Below are 16,806 nucleotides of genomic sequence, written 5' to 3' on the forward strand. Positions count from 1 at the left end.
TTCGGAGAGAGTTTCAGCCGCTGGATTCAGATTCTGTACTCTGACGTGGGCAGCAGAGTGAACGTGAACGGAATCCTGGGGGATTTCATTCCCCAGGAATCCAGAGTACGACAGGGCTGCCCCCTTTCACCCCTTCTCTATGTTCTCTTCACAGAGCCCTTAGCAGAGGCGGTGAAACGGGACCCCATCATCGACGGCCTGGAGATACCGGGAGGCGCGGGGGAAACCCTGAAGATCTCCCAGTACGCCGACGACACAACGCTGTTCCTGAGGTCAGACAGGGGGTTGAGGAGGGCCCTGCAGGTCATTGAGCAATACTCCAGAGCCTCGGTGTCGAAGCTCTACCGCCGAAAGAGCAAACTGAAGTTCTTCGGGCCCTGGAAGCACAGGACGATGGCGCCGGAGGGTCTCGAGCTCTGCACGGAGCCCCTCAGAATACTGGGGGTTTCCTTCCAGAGCCGGGACAACGAGACCAACAACTGGACCGAGAGGATCGCCAAGGTGAACGCGAAGCTGGGTCTGTGGAAAACGCGGTCGCTGTCCTACACAGGGAAAGTGATGGTGTTGAAAGCAGACATCCTGCCGGCTTTGGTTTACCTGGCGGTGGTGTACCCGCTGCCGGATAGACTCAGACGAGCGCTGCAAGGGATGATCTTCGACTTCGTCTGGGGCGGCAGGTACGAGTACATCACGAGAAACCGGATGTGTCAGCCGGTCAAGGAAGGGGGTCGAGATGTCCCACATTTCCCCCTGAAACTCGACTGCATCTTTTACTGCAACCTCTGTCGGGCGCTGCGGGAGCCCATCGGCCACAAGTACCAGTACTTTGTCAGGCTGTGGCTCTCCATCCCGATGAGGCACTTGGTCCAGTGGTCAAACACTGGGCCCAAGGCAGAGAGGCGACCAAAGTTCTACACCCACGCTGTCAAGTGGAGCAGGAGGTACGAGGCCACGAGACAGCCAGAGCTCTGCACCAACCACAGAGCTCTGTACAAAGAGGTGAGGGGGCATCTGGTCGCCGATGAAAGGCTGCAAGTTCCCAGACAAGTCTGGGAAAGGACGCAGCCTAAAGAACTGGACAACGAACTGAAGGACCTCAACTGGATGGCCGTACACAAGAGACTGGCTACCAGAGAGGTCCTCTACAGACACTCGCTTACCAGGAACCCGCATTGCCCCCGGGACACGTGTTTCGTCGAGGAGACTCAGGAGCACGTGTTCTGGAGCTGCCCCTTCGCCAAGGCGGTGTGGGGCAGAATGGACATGTGTGAGATGTTTTCTTTTTGAGATGTGTTTTTTTCGGAATAAAGTATATTTTATAAGAAAAAAAATATGCGAGCTTACTGCCTCCTACGGGCTCTGTATTTGTTAGCGATACAAGACCGGCCGTGGAGAAATGAAGTGAGGAGGGTGTGTACATTAAAAGGCTCATAGCGTCCCTGGAGGGGCTCAAACCACCACCCTTTTTGTTAACAACTGAGCCACAAAGACGCATGTACAGCTTAATACTTCTCGGTCTCAGTGAAAGTGATACACTCCGTAAAATTTCCAGAGATTCATTTATTTTAAAAGGAAAATCACCAACAGCGGCCGAGATCTACTGGAGTTTTTTCATTCTATACTGCGATTTCTGAAGGGTACCCTGTGAAAATACGAGTTTTGACGAGAAGGGATGGGCATATAAGGTCAAAAGGCTTGGGGAATTGAACTTTAAGGTGAAGACTGCGGGTTCAGTAGCAGCAGAACCTGATCAGTATCAGTTGACTCCGATATACTTTGAAAATGAACTTGGGGATTTAGAGTCAGACGTGCTACCGTTGCACCATGGGGTACTTAATTTAAAAAAAATAGAAAAAACAATCAGTGTTCCTGGATCTGTAATTGAGAACAACACCTACACAAGAGCTGCGCAGGAAGAATAAAATGTGGTCTGGGAAGAAAAGGCTCTCTTCGGAAGAGCTGCGCTCTTCACAGATTTTTCTTTGTGAAGCTCATTTGTCTCCTTTGGGGAATTCAAAGGCACAGACAGCCGTGACTTCATGGCCCAATGGTAGCGTGTCTGACGCCAGATCAGGAGGCTGTGTGTTCAAATCATGTCGAGGTCAGCTGTTACTTTTTCAGGTTCTGCTGGTCCTGAACACGGAATTCACACCATGCAGTTGAGTTCTATCTGTACACCACATAGATAATCTAAACAAAATAGAGCAGTACAGGACACGCAGTGTGGAGCTCACACAGGCTTACAGTCTCCAGCATTGGAGTGAAGGGGAAAAAAAGAACATTGTTTTTTTTTTTAAGTGAAAAGGCACAGTTCACATCTGCTTAACATCACGTCCAACTTTAGAGACAGCTACATCAGATAATGGAATCCCGGAAGTTTCAGATAACTTTTTTTAATACAGGTTCAAGCAAACCTGAAAGTTAATGTGTTTCCGGACACTTTTGTTTTATTAAAAAGTGTCTGAAGCCTGAAAATGTAATTTGAAAAAAAAAACCGCTATTGGACATTAGCAGGTGCTTTTTGTAACGATTTGCTATTTCATGCTGGAAAACAAAGGAAACAGACCCAACGTTTGCTTTCAGGTGCGGTTCATTACATAATATACATTATTACTGAGGAGCTTGAAAAAAATTTACACGAGCCAGGTAGAAGTCAAACCTACAATCTTATGATCCGAAACCAGACGCGTTGTTTATTAAACCGCTGGCATTTCACATGACCTGAATTCCCCCATAGGATGCTCAGCGTCGCTACTAGTAATGCACCGCTCCGTCTAAAATTTCAAAGTGAGAAACATGTGTTTTCTGATTTTTTATGAGTTTTAAAATATAATCTCTTTAAATCAGACAAGGGGTTTATGTTTCACACTGAAATTCCGATTGACTGAGAATTCAAAGAAAGACTGTTTTCTTTCACAACACCGTATAATTATCACATCCACCAGACTCTCCAACCTCTCCAGACCTTGCTGGTTGAGCAATTGCTCCGATAAATTAGGTCACGTATCATGTTAAATCATTTCTTCTCAACACAACATTTCCTGGTGCACGTTTTCTCTATGAAAAAAAAGACATTTTTCCCTTGCATGATTTCTCGTTTTTTATCAAAGCGTACAGAAATAAAAAAGAAGAAGAAATAGTGTGGCAAAAGAACTCTGTCGCCCTTGGGAGATGTCAAACGCATTGGACATGGAAATGCCAGATAAAAGCCAGTTCTCTTCGTTTCTCAGTGTCGGGGCTGCTATGTAAAAGAGGCAATTTGCTCTGAGCTCAGGTTAAACGCTTACTGAACGCAGATGTCTCAGAGCGGTGTGTCCAAGCGGCTGTAAAAGGTGATGGGTGTCCTGTCACCGTAGCCTAGTTGGTTAAAGTGCTTCTCTATTAAACAAAAGAACCGAGATTCAAATCCTAGCCGTGTCTTTCTTCCTATCTTGTAGTACAGAACGTACCATTTCGGGCAATCACAAAGGGCTTGATTTCGTTAAATGCATGTGTTCATTTCCTTTCTGGAAAACTTGTTTTTGATGAAATTCACACAGCTTGCAAAAAATGAAATTCAATTATTGGTTAACAGTGCAGAAGAAATATTACCATATATTACCAAAATAAACGGTAAGAGATTTTGTTTTAACCGAAAACCTCTGATTCGAGAAAAGAACACACCAGTCTCTGTGGCGCAATCGGTTAGCGCGTTCGGCTGTTAACCGAAAGGTTGGTGGTTCGAGTCCACCCAGGGACGGGATTCTTTTGCGATGTAAACGTTGTCTTTAGTCGATTGGATTTTTCAGCGAAACCATAACCATTTTAATATTTGCAGGAAATGCGAGTGTGTAACACGTGTCAGGGTCACCGAGAAATGTCCAATAATGCCCAACATTGCAACTCCCCAGAAAACCATATTCACCCAAAACAAATTATCGTCGAATCTTCATTTATACTCCAGTTGAATCCTCTGCTGAAATATTTTAAAAATACTGTGCAGGTTTGTTTGAGACTTGACAAGCATTGTTAAGATAGCACTGTGCAGTTGGATTTTGATATTTTGACATATTTACCTTAATTTTAAACATAAATACTATACAGTCTATTGTAATTTTAAAATATGTTAGCTGAGGATGCAAAGGGGTGAAAGGGAAAGGTCAGAGGGTATAGTAAAAACAAGGTTAGGATTGGTGGAGGTGGCAGGGGTGTTGATGGTTTTTCTCTGTAGAGGATGATTGAGTTTTTTATCCTTCTCTGAAGTGAGAAATTGGAAGAGTTGGGAGTTGAGGGATCTGATGAGGTTAGTTATAAAAGGAAGTTGATGTGGAGCTGTTAGCTGTAAAACTTCCTAACATCTTTGATGTTGTCATCAAAGATAAACTGCAGTAAGCAAAGATAAAGAAAATTATCTTTGCTTACTGACCTGTCTTTCTCACACCTGAAGAAGGCTCCACAGCCAACATGTTATGTTTCCTTTCTTCTCTTTTCAGCATGGAATAATCCTTTACTTTTTCCTTTGCAGCCTACGCATGCTGACACAGCTACTCACCTGATATATAACATTCCTATAATCGCAACTATGAATGTCCACTGTGGGTATTTTTTTCATTATTATTTATTTTGGCATTGAAGCATATTTTATGTAATAGCGAAGTGTCATAATCACTGAAAAACATTTTTTCATTTAGAAAGAATTAAAAAAATATAAATCACTATGAATTACATTTAACCTGTTCTGATCTAGGTTTTCTATATACTTTAACATGCCATGTTCAGAATGTCACAACGCAGAAATGCAACAGAGAAGTTTTGTAATTACAAATCTTCTCTTACCTTAGTGTCAGAATACTAAGATGTTTTGGTAACGAGGAAGGAGGGAAAAAGTAATTCAGCAGAAGGGGTGCTATTTTATTGACTATAAATCCTCACATGGATTTGTGATTTGTAATTTTGTGTCTCTTACCATAGTGTCAGAATACTAAGATGTTTTGGTAACGAGGAAGGAGGGAAAAAGTAAATCAGCAGAAAAGGTGCTATTTTGTTGACTATAAATCCTCACATGCCATGTTCAGAGGGTCATATTAAAAAAATGGTACAGTAAATTTTCTTATACTTCATGATTTTCATAATTTGTTACATTGTGTCTCACACCTTTGTGTCAGAATTCTGAGATGTTTTTTTTCTAAACAGGGGCCATCGCAATACAACAGAAAGAGCAATTAGCTTTTCCCTATGAATTCTCTCATGCCATATTCAGAGGGTCATATTTTAAAAATGGTACAGCAACATTTCCTGAAGTTCAGGATTTTGAGAGTCTGTTACATTGTGTCTCACACCTCAGTGGCAGAATTGTGAGACGATTTTATAATCAGGAGGGAGGGTCATAGCAATAAGCAGAAAGTGTCATCACCCTTTGCTCATCCTCCGTTAACCATATATTCACATATGCCATGTTCTAAATGTCCCATTGTAAACTGCTATAATAACATTTCTTGCAAAATGCAAGATTTTGAGACTTCACGTTTTGCCTTTGTCTTATTTACTTGTTGTCTAACATGCCAGTTTGTGTTATTGTGAGTTTTGAAAATTGGTTTTCGATTTTCTGAAATGTGTTTCATACAAAAATGCAATTTGGATAATCATTACTTACATATTCCCCTTTACTGGGGATATGTGCAGTAATCAACTCGGATTAGTATTTTTAAAAATTACTATAGAGAGCCATCTACAGGCGAAAGGCGGCATAACATCACAGCAGCAGCATTTAAGGTGGAACAAAAAACGCGAATAAGAAGCTGGCGAATAAGCAGCCAACTTCAGCCTCGTTAATGCAATAGGATTGGGTGAGGTAGAAAAATATTTCTTCCTCTGAATCCTAACATTTTTGTAGGTGTTCTAGGACTTCTCGCCTCAGATAAAGCTGCCAATACATCACTTATTTCGACTCTATCAATATCAGCAGTGTTATCAGTACTGAGCCCTAAGTGTAGGTCCTGTCATCATATAAAAACTTGAATGTATCGACTGCATTCACCTGAAAAAATCTGATCAAATTGAAAAATTCAACGGAAACAAATTTGCTTGTTTTTTTTCAGATCCAGAAGAGAATCATCATGAGACTCAAAACAGACCTGTTAGTAGTATAAAGCGACACCTTTCGTCAAACTTTTGACAGGTACCACGCCCCCTTTTCCAGCCAATGGTCGTCTGCGGTGGTTGGCTGTCCCACCCCCTTGCCAGCCAATGGCGTGTTGTTATTTGTGCATGTCCCACCCCCTCAGAAGCCAATGGTGTGTCGTTTTTGGAACTCCCGCCTCCCCCCCGGCCGGTCGGTCCGGAGCCTCAGGGTCCCAAAGCCCCAAGGCAGTGCATCCCTCGCTTTAGGTGTGTGAAAGTGTGTATTGGTTTGTAAGGGGACCATGTCTGCCGTGGGGTTGAGTGCGCTCTATTATAACCCTAGGAAATTGGGTAGTTACGGCGGCGCAGGGAGTCTGGTGCGGGCCGCGAGATCCCGGGGTGTGAGCGGCGCTAGCCGTGGCCGGGTGGCCGAGTGGTTGTCCGGCCAGGCTGCTTATACGCTGCACAAGCTGAGTCTCAAAAGCAGCAGGGGTGCAAGCACACACACACACACTGACTGCGTAAAGTCTCACGGAAAGAATTCGCAGGACAAACACCATGTGAAATGTGAACCGCTTTATTTCAACAGGGGGTTTTCAAACACAGAAACAACGCAGCACACACGCGTTACTGGCTCCTGTTTGCATTCAACAATTAAATGTTGGTGCGGAAAATTAGTTCGGTACACGTAACCACCACCCCAACATTGCTGAGAAACTTTGCGGCATCTGAAAAAGCATTCATAAACCCCTTCCGCTCCCCGTGTCTAAAGCCATGCGAACCACACTGGGCGATCTGATCTAGCAGGGCAAAAAAATTTGCCTGCGTAATCAGCGGGATGGTGTTACCACAGGTTCTGAGCAAAAGACGCTGTATTTTGGAATACACACTGTAGAACCCCCCAGTGTTTTTTCTGTTTGGGAGTGTTAAAAAACCTTATTTTAAAACTGCTTAGCTTTTAAAGTTAAAAGCGACTGGTCTGTGTGCGGGTCTATAGGCTGTTAACCACGCCGCTTGACCCAGTAGCGCCACCACAGCTTGTTCCATTCACATGCAGCCCTGTGTGTAAGGATGCGCCACATGTGTGGCGTTTTTATCATAGTTATCGTAGTTTTCTGATTTTGACAGTTTAGATTTCATTGATTGTTGTGTTGAAAAGTCTTTTATTTTTAACACCGTGTAGTTTTCTGATTTTGAGATGTGGAGCATTGGCGTGGTAATAAAAAGTCTTTTTTTTTCACACAGCCGCTGTATCGACGAGCGGCGAAACAAATGTGGCGGAAACGTCGGACCCTAAGGTGGTGACTGCATCGGAGACGGCTGTTAAGACCCTGACCAAAGCCAGACGTGTCAAGCCTGTGGAGAGAAATCATAACGCCCCTAAAGACTTAGTGTTGGGTGATGTGCTAGATTCAGTGCGCGGTATTACACAGTCACTATCAACGGCGATCAGTAATGAGGTGGCCAAAAAACGAGCTTTAGAGCATCTAAGAGCGGTTTTAGCCGGTGTACAGACGTTGTTTCCAAAACAGATCCAGGTTTTCACCGCTAACCTCTTAGATATAATTTCTACAGAAGATGCAGCTCTAAGCTCAGGATTTCAGACCATGATGATGATATTTCATGCTTCATTGGTGCAAAACCCCGGTGATAAATGACTAAACATGCGGTCTAAAAAGTGTTTAAAAGACCGAGCGCTTGCCAACAGCAAGCGTTTGTACATAAATAAAAGAATTAAACTTGCAAAAGCATGTTTGTTGCGTCGTCAAAGATTCAGAGAGAGGCATCAGATTTCCCAAGGGCCGCCCGAACCACGCAATGAGAATGCCGTGGTAGAAAATAACTTAAGGCCCGAGGTTGTTGTAGCAGAACAGGATGTCGGTAACCGAGAACCGGTTGTACTGAACGATCTGAATCAGGTTGGTAGCGGTGCAGGGGCGAATAGAGACCCCTTAGTTTTCCTGGACCGTATACGTAGTTATAACAGGTCTTATAATAATTTTAGAGCAACAGAGCACCATGAAGAATTTCGTTTTGTTAATCTCGACAGAATAACCTCGTATGTACAGGCTATAGACGCTGTGCATGGTGCAGTCCAGAGAATATTGGATGAACTTTCTCCAAACATCGGGGCGAATGATTTTGTACAGCTGCGTTTGACTGCGGGTGGTTTTAACAAGCCCTTGTTCTCACGCAGGAGACACCCCGGAGAATTAAATGCTGCCGATTTTTTAAGCCACATCTCGGACCTCTTACAGAGCCACACAGAGGTTCTCACCAATGACAGCCACCGCTTAGTGGTGACGATAGTTAGGAATATGCAGGGGGGTGCCCGCTAAACGAATGCACAAAGAGTTGGGTTTTCCAGAGAATCGGAAAATTAGTTTGTCAGACATTACCGCTTTTGAAAAACATTTAAAGGTGGTCATTAAAATTTTGTACCACGACCAGGGTGATTGGAAATATTTTACAACGGGACCCACACCACCAAATTTCTAAAATACTTTTTGTTCTACTGCATGAAGAGCATTTTTATGGGGTTTTAAATATTAAAGCTTTTGTGGGGGCGGCGTATTTTTGCACTAACTGCCATGTGGCGTATAGCCACAAGAACGCACACGCCTGTGTTAAAGCTTGTAAAACCTGTTTAGATCCCCAGTGTTGCAAAATTGATGCCGAAATTCAGAATTGCCCGGCCTGTAAGGTCTTTTGTCGTAGCTCTCAGGGGTTGGCAAGACACTTGCGGAATGCAGCGACGGGTGTGAGCAAGTGTGAGCGCAGGGTCTTTTGTGAGAAATGTCGGGTTTATAACCTCGCAAGTCACAAATGTAAAGAGAAACTGCTCGCGTTGTAACAACGTGATCGACACCCCAGACACAGATTTGTGCTACATACCGCCTTTGGACAACCCCAAAATTTCAAACAAGTACATTTTTTTCGACTTTGAATGCATGCAAGAAACAGGGACACACATACCAAATTACGTCCATGCCCTTCATATTGACAAACGAAGCTGGGAATTTTATGGTGAAACTTGTCTAAAGGATTTTGTGTGTAAATTTATCGATAGACGTTTTAAAAACCATACGTTCATATCGCACAATGGCAAGGGATATGACAATTACCTAGTGATCAGACAGTTGTTAGCTGAAAAGATGGACGTTGAACTAATTAATCAGGGTGGCAAGATAATGTGTATGACTGTAAAAGCTCTGAACATCAGATTTATCGATTCTTTAAACGTTCTACCTATGAAATTAAGCAAACTGCCGGCTGCCATGGGGTTCCCTGGGGCTAAGGGGAATTTTCCACACTTGATGAACACTTCAGAAAACCAAAATTATGTCGGACCGATGCCGCCGCCAGAACTTTACGGCGTTAACTACATGCTGCCGAGCAAGAAAGCCGAGTTTTTGGTTTGGTAAGAAGAATGCAGGGGAAGTGTATTTAACTTACAGAGAGAGTTGAAACGTTACTGCCAGTTGGATGTGGCAATTCTAAGAGAAGGCTGTATCAGGTTTCGGGACGAGGTCATGAATATGACCAGACAGACACGCGTGACTGAGTCAGGGGCCGCCTGCGTTGTCTGCATCGACCCCTTTCAGTTTGTGACCATCGCTAGTGTCTGCATGGCCATGTTCAGACTTATGTTTTTACAGGAAGAGACGATTGCGTTGCTACCCCATGAAAATTACCACCGCCAGCAAAAACGATTTTCTACACCCAGCATTCAATGGCTTATGTACATCGAACACACAGAGCCCATTAAAATCCAACACGCGTTAACCACGGCCGGTGAGTTCAAGGTTGGCCCATATTTTCTGGATGGTTATGCTGTAATTGACGGAGTGCCGACAGCCTTTGAGTTCAACGGTTGCTTTTTTCACGGTTGTAGCGTTTGTTATTGTAAAAACGATTTTAATCCGCTGACAAACACTACTTTTGGTTGGTTGTACAGAAAGACGATGGTGAAAATTAATTTTCTCAAAATGAGAGGTTTTAACGTGCGTGTTTTGTGGGAGCACGAGTTCAGAGACATGCTTGTTGAAAATGGAGACTTGGGTAAATTTCTAACAGCTGCGCAGTTACCAGAGGCCTCTGCAACCGCGCGAGTCGCTTTTTGGGGGGGAGAACAAATGAGATTTGTTTGCATTACACAGCGCAGCCCAGTGAAAAAATCCATGACTATGATTTCACCAGTCTGTATCCATTTGTGAACAAAACTAAAAAATACCCACTGGGGCACCCCCGAATAATTTATAAAAACTTTGGAGATTTAAAACAATATTTCGGTTTAGCAAAGGTGAAAGTTTACCCACCCAGATGTTTGTACTTTCCAGTTCTTCCAACCAAAATTGACAAAAAAACTGTCAACACTGTCGTACATGTGGTGAAACAAAACAGACCACCCCCTGTGAGCACGGTGATGAAGATCGCGCCTTGACTGGTGTCTGGTGCGCCCCTGAATTATGGCCTTAGATCTGGGGTATAGAGTGGGTAAAATTTATGAAATTAGGCATTTCGAAAAGGCCTCACATGATCTTTTTACAGACTACATCAAACTGCATCTGAAAGGGAAACAGGAAGCTTCGGGGTTTCCAGAGGGGTGTACAGATGTCGCGAAACAACAAAGATATATCAGCGAATATTATGAAAAAGAGGGTGTCCGGCTGGACCCCGGCAACATTAAAAAGAATCCGGCCAAAAGACAGCTTTCAAAAATTGCCTTGAACAGTTTGTGGGGGAAGTATGGACAAAGAGACAATTTACCACAGACCACCATTGTGAGAAACCCCGATGAATTGTTCAGGTACTTATTTACGCCATATCATGAGGTGTCAGCCTGCAAGTTTATCAATGAAAACACAGCCTGTGTTATGTGGAAACACACTAAACACTAAACACCACTATATAGGCCATTCAAACACTAACATTTTCATCGCTAGCTTTACAACCGCCTTTGCCCGCTGGGAGTTATACAATCTGCTAAATGCTTTGCAAGGCCGCTGTCTGTACCACGACACAGATTCCGTTATCTTTGTGAGCCGGGAGGGTGAGTGGAATCCGGGGCTGGGTGACTATTTGGGTGAGCTGACCAGCGAAATCGATGCTGGACAACACATCACCGAGTTTGTATCAACAGGACCCAAGTCGTACGGGTACAAGCTGTCTGGTGGGAAAGCCTGTTTAAAGGTGAAAGGCATTACGCTCAATGTGAACAATTGTGAAAAAGTTAACTTTGAGAGTCTGCGGGACTTGGTTTTTGACTATGGCGTTAACCCTTTTGCAGAGTGCCGGGAATTTAAACACATTTCTATTCAACAGCCGATGATCGTGCGTGTTAAAAAGGATTGGCGCAGTAAGACCCGGACCTTAAAGAAAACCCAGAATGTGGTGTACGACAAGCGGGTGCTGCAAGAAAATTTGACATTGTTGCCCTACGGATATTAACACGATGGATGTCAGGTTAAAACACCCTTTTTCATGCATTTTGTCCTGACCCTCGAATTGCGGTAAAAGTTATTTTATAAAACAGCTCTTGGAGAACAGTGATACCGTTATGACTCGTAAACCCGAAAACATAGTCTGGTGTTACAGCTGCTGGCAACCTCTATACGCTGAGTTGCTTGTGAAATTTCCATACATTCAGTTTATAGAAGGGCTACCGACGTCGTTTTCCGACGACCAGCTACTGCCACCGGATAGAGTAAATTTGATTATAGTTGATGATTTGATGGAGTCTGCGTGTGAAAATAATGAGATAGAAAAAGCTTTTACAAAATACGTACACCACCGAAACCTCAGCATCATGTATATATTCCAAAATGTGTTTTGTCAAGGCCGGAAAAGTAGAACCATAGCGTTAAATACAAAGTACATGGTGCTGTTTAAAAACCCTAGAGATAAACTACAGATTACAACCCTGTCACGGCATATGTATCCCGGTAAAGCCCGATTTTTTTGGAAGCGTTACTTGTTGGTGGATTTAAATGCCGACACCCCAGATGACTATCGCTTGTGAACAGGTCTTTTCCCCCCAGATGTACCCGTGGCTTATGTATTTAAAGAATCTAAAAGTCGGTGATCTCGCAACCACAGACTCAGTCAAAAAAACACGTTCGGGCCGTCGTCATGTCTTCACGCATTCGGAGAAACCTGACACTTACATTTTCTGGTAAAAGCCAGCCCCAGTCACCGGAAAGCTATTCTCTGTGGGGCTTCAGATGATCTTGTACAGGGAATAGCTAAGCCTGCTAAGCAGTTTGGGACCCTGAAGAGAAAGCATAAGCTTTTAAAGACTTTGAGTCAAAGGGGTCTTTCTCTTAAAAGAAAGAGACTCTTGGTGAACCAGTCCGGCAGTTTTATCGGGACACTGTTGAGTATTGTAGTACCATTGATTACGGAGCTTCTACAACACCGATAATGGACCACAATGAAAAAAAATGTACCTTGTACCTCAAAAACAGCTCGATCGACTCCTAGACTGGTCCGGCAAAGAAACCGATGTGAGAAAAATAACAACCCGCAGGTTGGATGACGAAATGAGAGACATTTTTTAGAACTCGCATCTGCCTGAATATGAAAACGTGAAATTATATAATCAGCTGTTTCAACGGTATTTGACATTAGTATGCCAGGAAGTTTCTGAAGAGGGGACTTTAACTGTTGTACGACCCGAAAATGCACCCGCCGATCTATCACACGCATTACCACAACAGCCGTCATCGACCGACGCTGACTTTGGGTATATTTTAGACAGTGCGTCTCAGTGGTTCCAGAGAAATGCCGAGATATTGTTAAAGACTGTGGCACACAATAAACCGTTAATAGCCGGGAATTAAAGAAAATTTGTGTACAAGGGGGCACCCGTTGAGGGCTCTCACATGATTGATCTTGTCAGGGCTCTCACACAACAGCAATCAGTTGAGGCCGGTAAGAAGCTAAAAGATTGGGATGTGTTCACAGGGGCAATGGCCGAAATCAACGTACCGGGCACCTTGCTAGCCAATGCTGGTAACTGAGAGCTACTAAAACTCAAGTCTGCCCCACTGTGGTGTGCAGCGTCTGTCAAAACTTTAAAACCCCATGTCCCACCCCCTTTTCAACCAATGGTGTTGTTATAGGGTGGATGTCCCTCCTTCCCCCACAGAGCAGTAGTGTGATAGAGAGGTTTAACCAAACTATTAAAACAAAAATGTGGAGGTACCTGACACACAAAAACACCTTTCGATATATCGATCTGTCTGATCTTATTTACTTTTATAATCATAGTTACCACATGACTATTAAACGACCCACGGCTTCTGTTACAACTGATAACTCCCTTGAGATGTGGAGAACCTTCTATGGCGAACACTTTAAGCGAAAACCGTCAAAGTTTTCATTTAATGTAGGTGATCATGTGCGGGTGTCCAAAATAAAAGGGAATGTTTGAGAAGGGGTATGAACAGACCTTCACAGATGAAATTTTCATTGTCAAAGAGCGGACCACGGCTCTGAGACTCTATTACAAACTGCAGGACTATGCAGGCGATGACATTAAGGGCTCTTTCTACACAGAACAGCTACAGAAGATAAACCCCAATTCTGAGAGCGTCTTTCGCATCCAAAAGATTAAAGCAGCCGGGGGGCGTGAAAAAAACAAACAGATTTTGGTAAAGTGGCGCAGATAGAGCGATAAATTCAATAGTTGGGTAAAGGCTTCCGAGGTCAAAGAAATATAGAGGTGCTGAAAAATGAACCCCAATGTCTTCTAGGTTACGCTGGCCAGTAATTCATCCTCAAAGATGTTTCCAAAGAACACCAGCGCGTGCTTCACAGAGCATCTGGCAAAGGCGATTGACCTGGACAGGGGCTGGGAAGTGGGTCTGGTCGAGCTGCACTATCCGCATACGCTAAACACGTTTGATCAAGATGAAGATTTTCTGTCCATATAGTCTAATCGCTGATGAACATGTACCTTACCTAGAGGGTACTACTGCAACATCGATCAGCTCATACATGAAATAAAACGTGCTGTGGAAAAAGTTCTGTTAAACCTCTCTATTACACTAACCTTCACATCACTGGCCATAATGAATTGTTCAATATTCTCAGATTTGAGAAAATTTTGGAAGGTCCTGATAAGAAATTATTTTCTGTCATCAGTTTGTAGCATTTTAGGAGTACGACCCTCTTGAAATATATTTCGGAAATCACTTGTCACGACACCTCCAGACTTATAACATGTCTATATGTGAGGAGATGTAACAGAAACCATCGTTGAACTCACTGTAGTCTCTCATGTTCACCAAGTCGGCCTGCCACTGCCAGTCCATTTCAGGTACCAGCTTCCTGCTTCTCTTAAAGCTCACACGTGCTGGCTTGTGTAGAATATAAGCCAGCTGGCCGGACAACCAGTCTGATACCCGGCCGCGGCTGGCGCTCACACCCCGGGAAGTTGTGGCCCTCACCAGACTCCCCACGCTGCCGTAACTTAGTTGGCAAGACCTGGGTTCGAGCCTATACAGTGAGGCACGAACTAGGGCGGGAGCGGCAAGTGCACAAGCCCTAGAACCTGAATCCATTACAATAACAAAAGGACAGAATTAAATGGGGTTAATTTCGAAATCGCAAATATGAGATACCATAGCGCGTTTTTTTTCCACTTCCTGGCGGAAACGGGCTTCCGTAGTTTTGTGTATTCTTGATGCATCACAAGGAGGTACAGATGCAGCCATTCAAAGTGCGCGGTACAGACACGTACCGGAAGTAATTGGCTACGGCGTCGCGCATCGTGACGCATGATGATGCGGGGTACCGCGGTATGTGATTGGTTGACCGACAGGGGCACTCGTAGTCCGTTGGTCTGTCGTAGAAAGACTTACAGTACAGTAAACGTCTTTACTGTGCCCGTTGTAGATATTGAATTTTACCACTGAAGGGAAATCTTAGTAGCTGAGCATAAAAAGAATAGGAGCTCAGTCAATTCTTATGGAATGTGTTTCCTTTCTTCTTTTTTTCAGCATGGAATAAACCTGTTACTTGATTCATATGGATGCCTGGTTCTGCCGGGGATTCAAAACATTTTTTATTTTATTTTTTTAAATCGGGTATCAAAGGGAATAGGCAGTATAACCCTGTTCATGCACAAACTGTGGCATGTTACATTGATTTGGGTGTCTCCTCTTGCCAGAGAGCTCTAAATTGCATTTTGAGCGCGGTTTTTGACTTTTTTTAAAATTGCATTTTGGGCACGGACAGCACATACAATGGTTAATGAACTGCGCCAAGAAATTTAAAATAGTATTCTTTAGGTGTGAGGGTAGGAGTGGACCGCAGCAGGCTTAATCAGCAAACCAGGAAAACAAAGAACAGGACAGGTGAGACGTGTATCCAGAAAGCGAGTGATCAGAAAAAGGAAATGGTGTTACGCCCAGGTTTTCGACCCAATTGTTTTAACTTGCTAATGCATCAGACACATTTCCTGGCGTATTGTGTTTTAAATAAAATAGGAGTGTCTTTCCCTGGCATTAGCTCATCGGTATAGTGTAAGTTTTATCTGTACCATATCATACAGTATATAGGTACAGAATTCAAGCTGCACCACTGTATCGCTTTGGTAAGGAGACGGACAATGACCAAAATCACGAAGACTCTCTCACACCAAATAATGAAGATGAAAAGAAACGGGAAGTCAACACGGGACATTGTACAGCAGTTGGCTTTGATGGACATCTTCGTTTCTGAAAGCACAGTGAGAAGGCATTATAAAGGGGAGAGGAGGCAAAGAGAATCTAAACCGAGGACGATTCAAAGGTAAATACATTTCTAAAAATACCTTTCTTGCATGTAAATACAACTACGCACATTATTTTTAAAACTAACTGTTGATCTCTTTTTTTTCAAGTCCTATTGTGCGAGCTATCGACAAACTGACTGATGAAAATGATGAGCTACCGGTGATGCAAGTCCAAAGACGGCTCTGGGCTGACCTCGGTGCGACCATTAGCCCGACATCGATAAGAAGAGTACGCAGAAGGCTTGGATGGAGATACAGAAAAACCAACACATGCCCCATGATAAGACTAAAAAACAAAGAGGAAAGACTCAAGCAAGCGCTCCAATGGATTGAACAGGGGGAGGCATTTCAGGATGTACTTTTTACCGACGAAACAACAGTGGCTCTGGAACAGTTTTCAACAATGGCATTTTGCAAAAAGGGGAGACATGTGGACAAGCCAAAGCCCAAACATCCACTGAAGGTTCACGTCTGGGGGGGTATATCTAGAAGAGGCCCGGGACCACTTCTTATTTTCGAAGGAATTATGGACCGTGTATTCTTCGAGGAAGTCGTGGTCACACACCATGCCGCCCCATATATCAGGGAGCAGTTTGGATCAAGGCACCGTCTCTTTCAAGACAACGATCCGAAACACACAGCAGCAAGGGCGAGGCTTATAGCAGAAGGAGTGAACTGGGTGAAAACTCCAGCCGAATCACCAGATCTAAATCCGATAGAGATGGTTTGGCATTCGTTGAAAGACTACGTTCGGAAAACTGCTAAGCCCATCACAAAGCAGGAACTGATCGATGCGATCTATAAATTCTGTGAGGAAGAACTGACCGAACAAAATTGTAACAATTTTATTAACAGGCTGTTTCGTGTTCTTCCTAGGATTGTTGACCAGGGCGGAGGACATTCGGGAATGTAAGTCTGAGAGAGAG

At 43.8% G+C, this 16,806-nt stretch overlaps 1 non-coding gene and 1 pseudogene across 1 annotated transcript; both read left to right on the top strand.

Annotated features, from left to right (window-relative positions):
• Positions 1-16,806, top strand: part of LOC138242516 (zinc finger protein 271-like) — a 681,240-nt pseudogene that overhangs the window by 255,925 nt on the left and 408,509 nt on the right.
• On the top strand, positions 3,666-3,739 carry trnan-guu (transfer RNA asparagine (anticodon GUU)). The gene has a single exon. It is a non-coding gene; the product is annotated as a tRNA-Asn (tRNA).

This window comes from Lepisosteus oculatus, chromosome 14 (genome assembly GCF_040954835.1).
Source record: "Lepisosteus oculatus isolate fLepOcu1 chromosome 14, fLepOcu1.hap2, whole genome shotgun sequence".
NCBI classification, from domain to species: domain Eukaryota; kingdom Metazoa; phylum Chordata; class Actinopteri; order Semionotiformes; family Lepisosteidae; genus Lepisosteus; species Lepisosteus oculatus.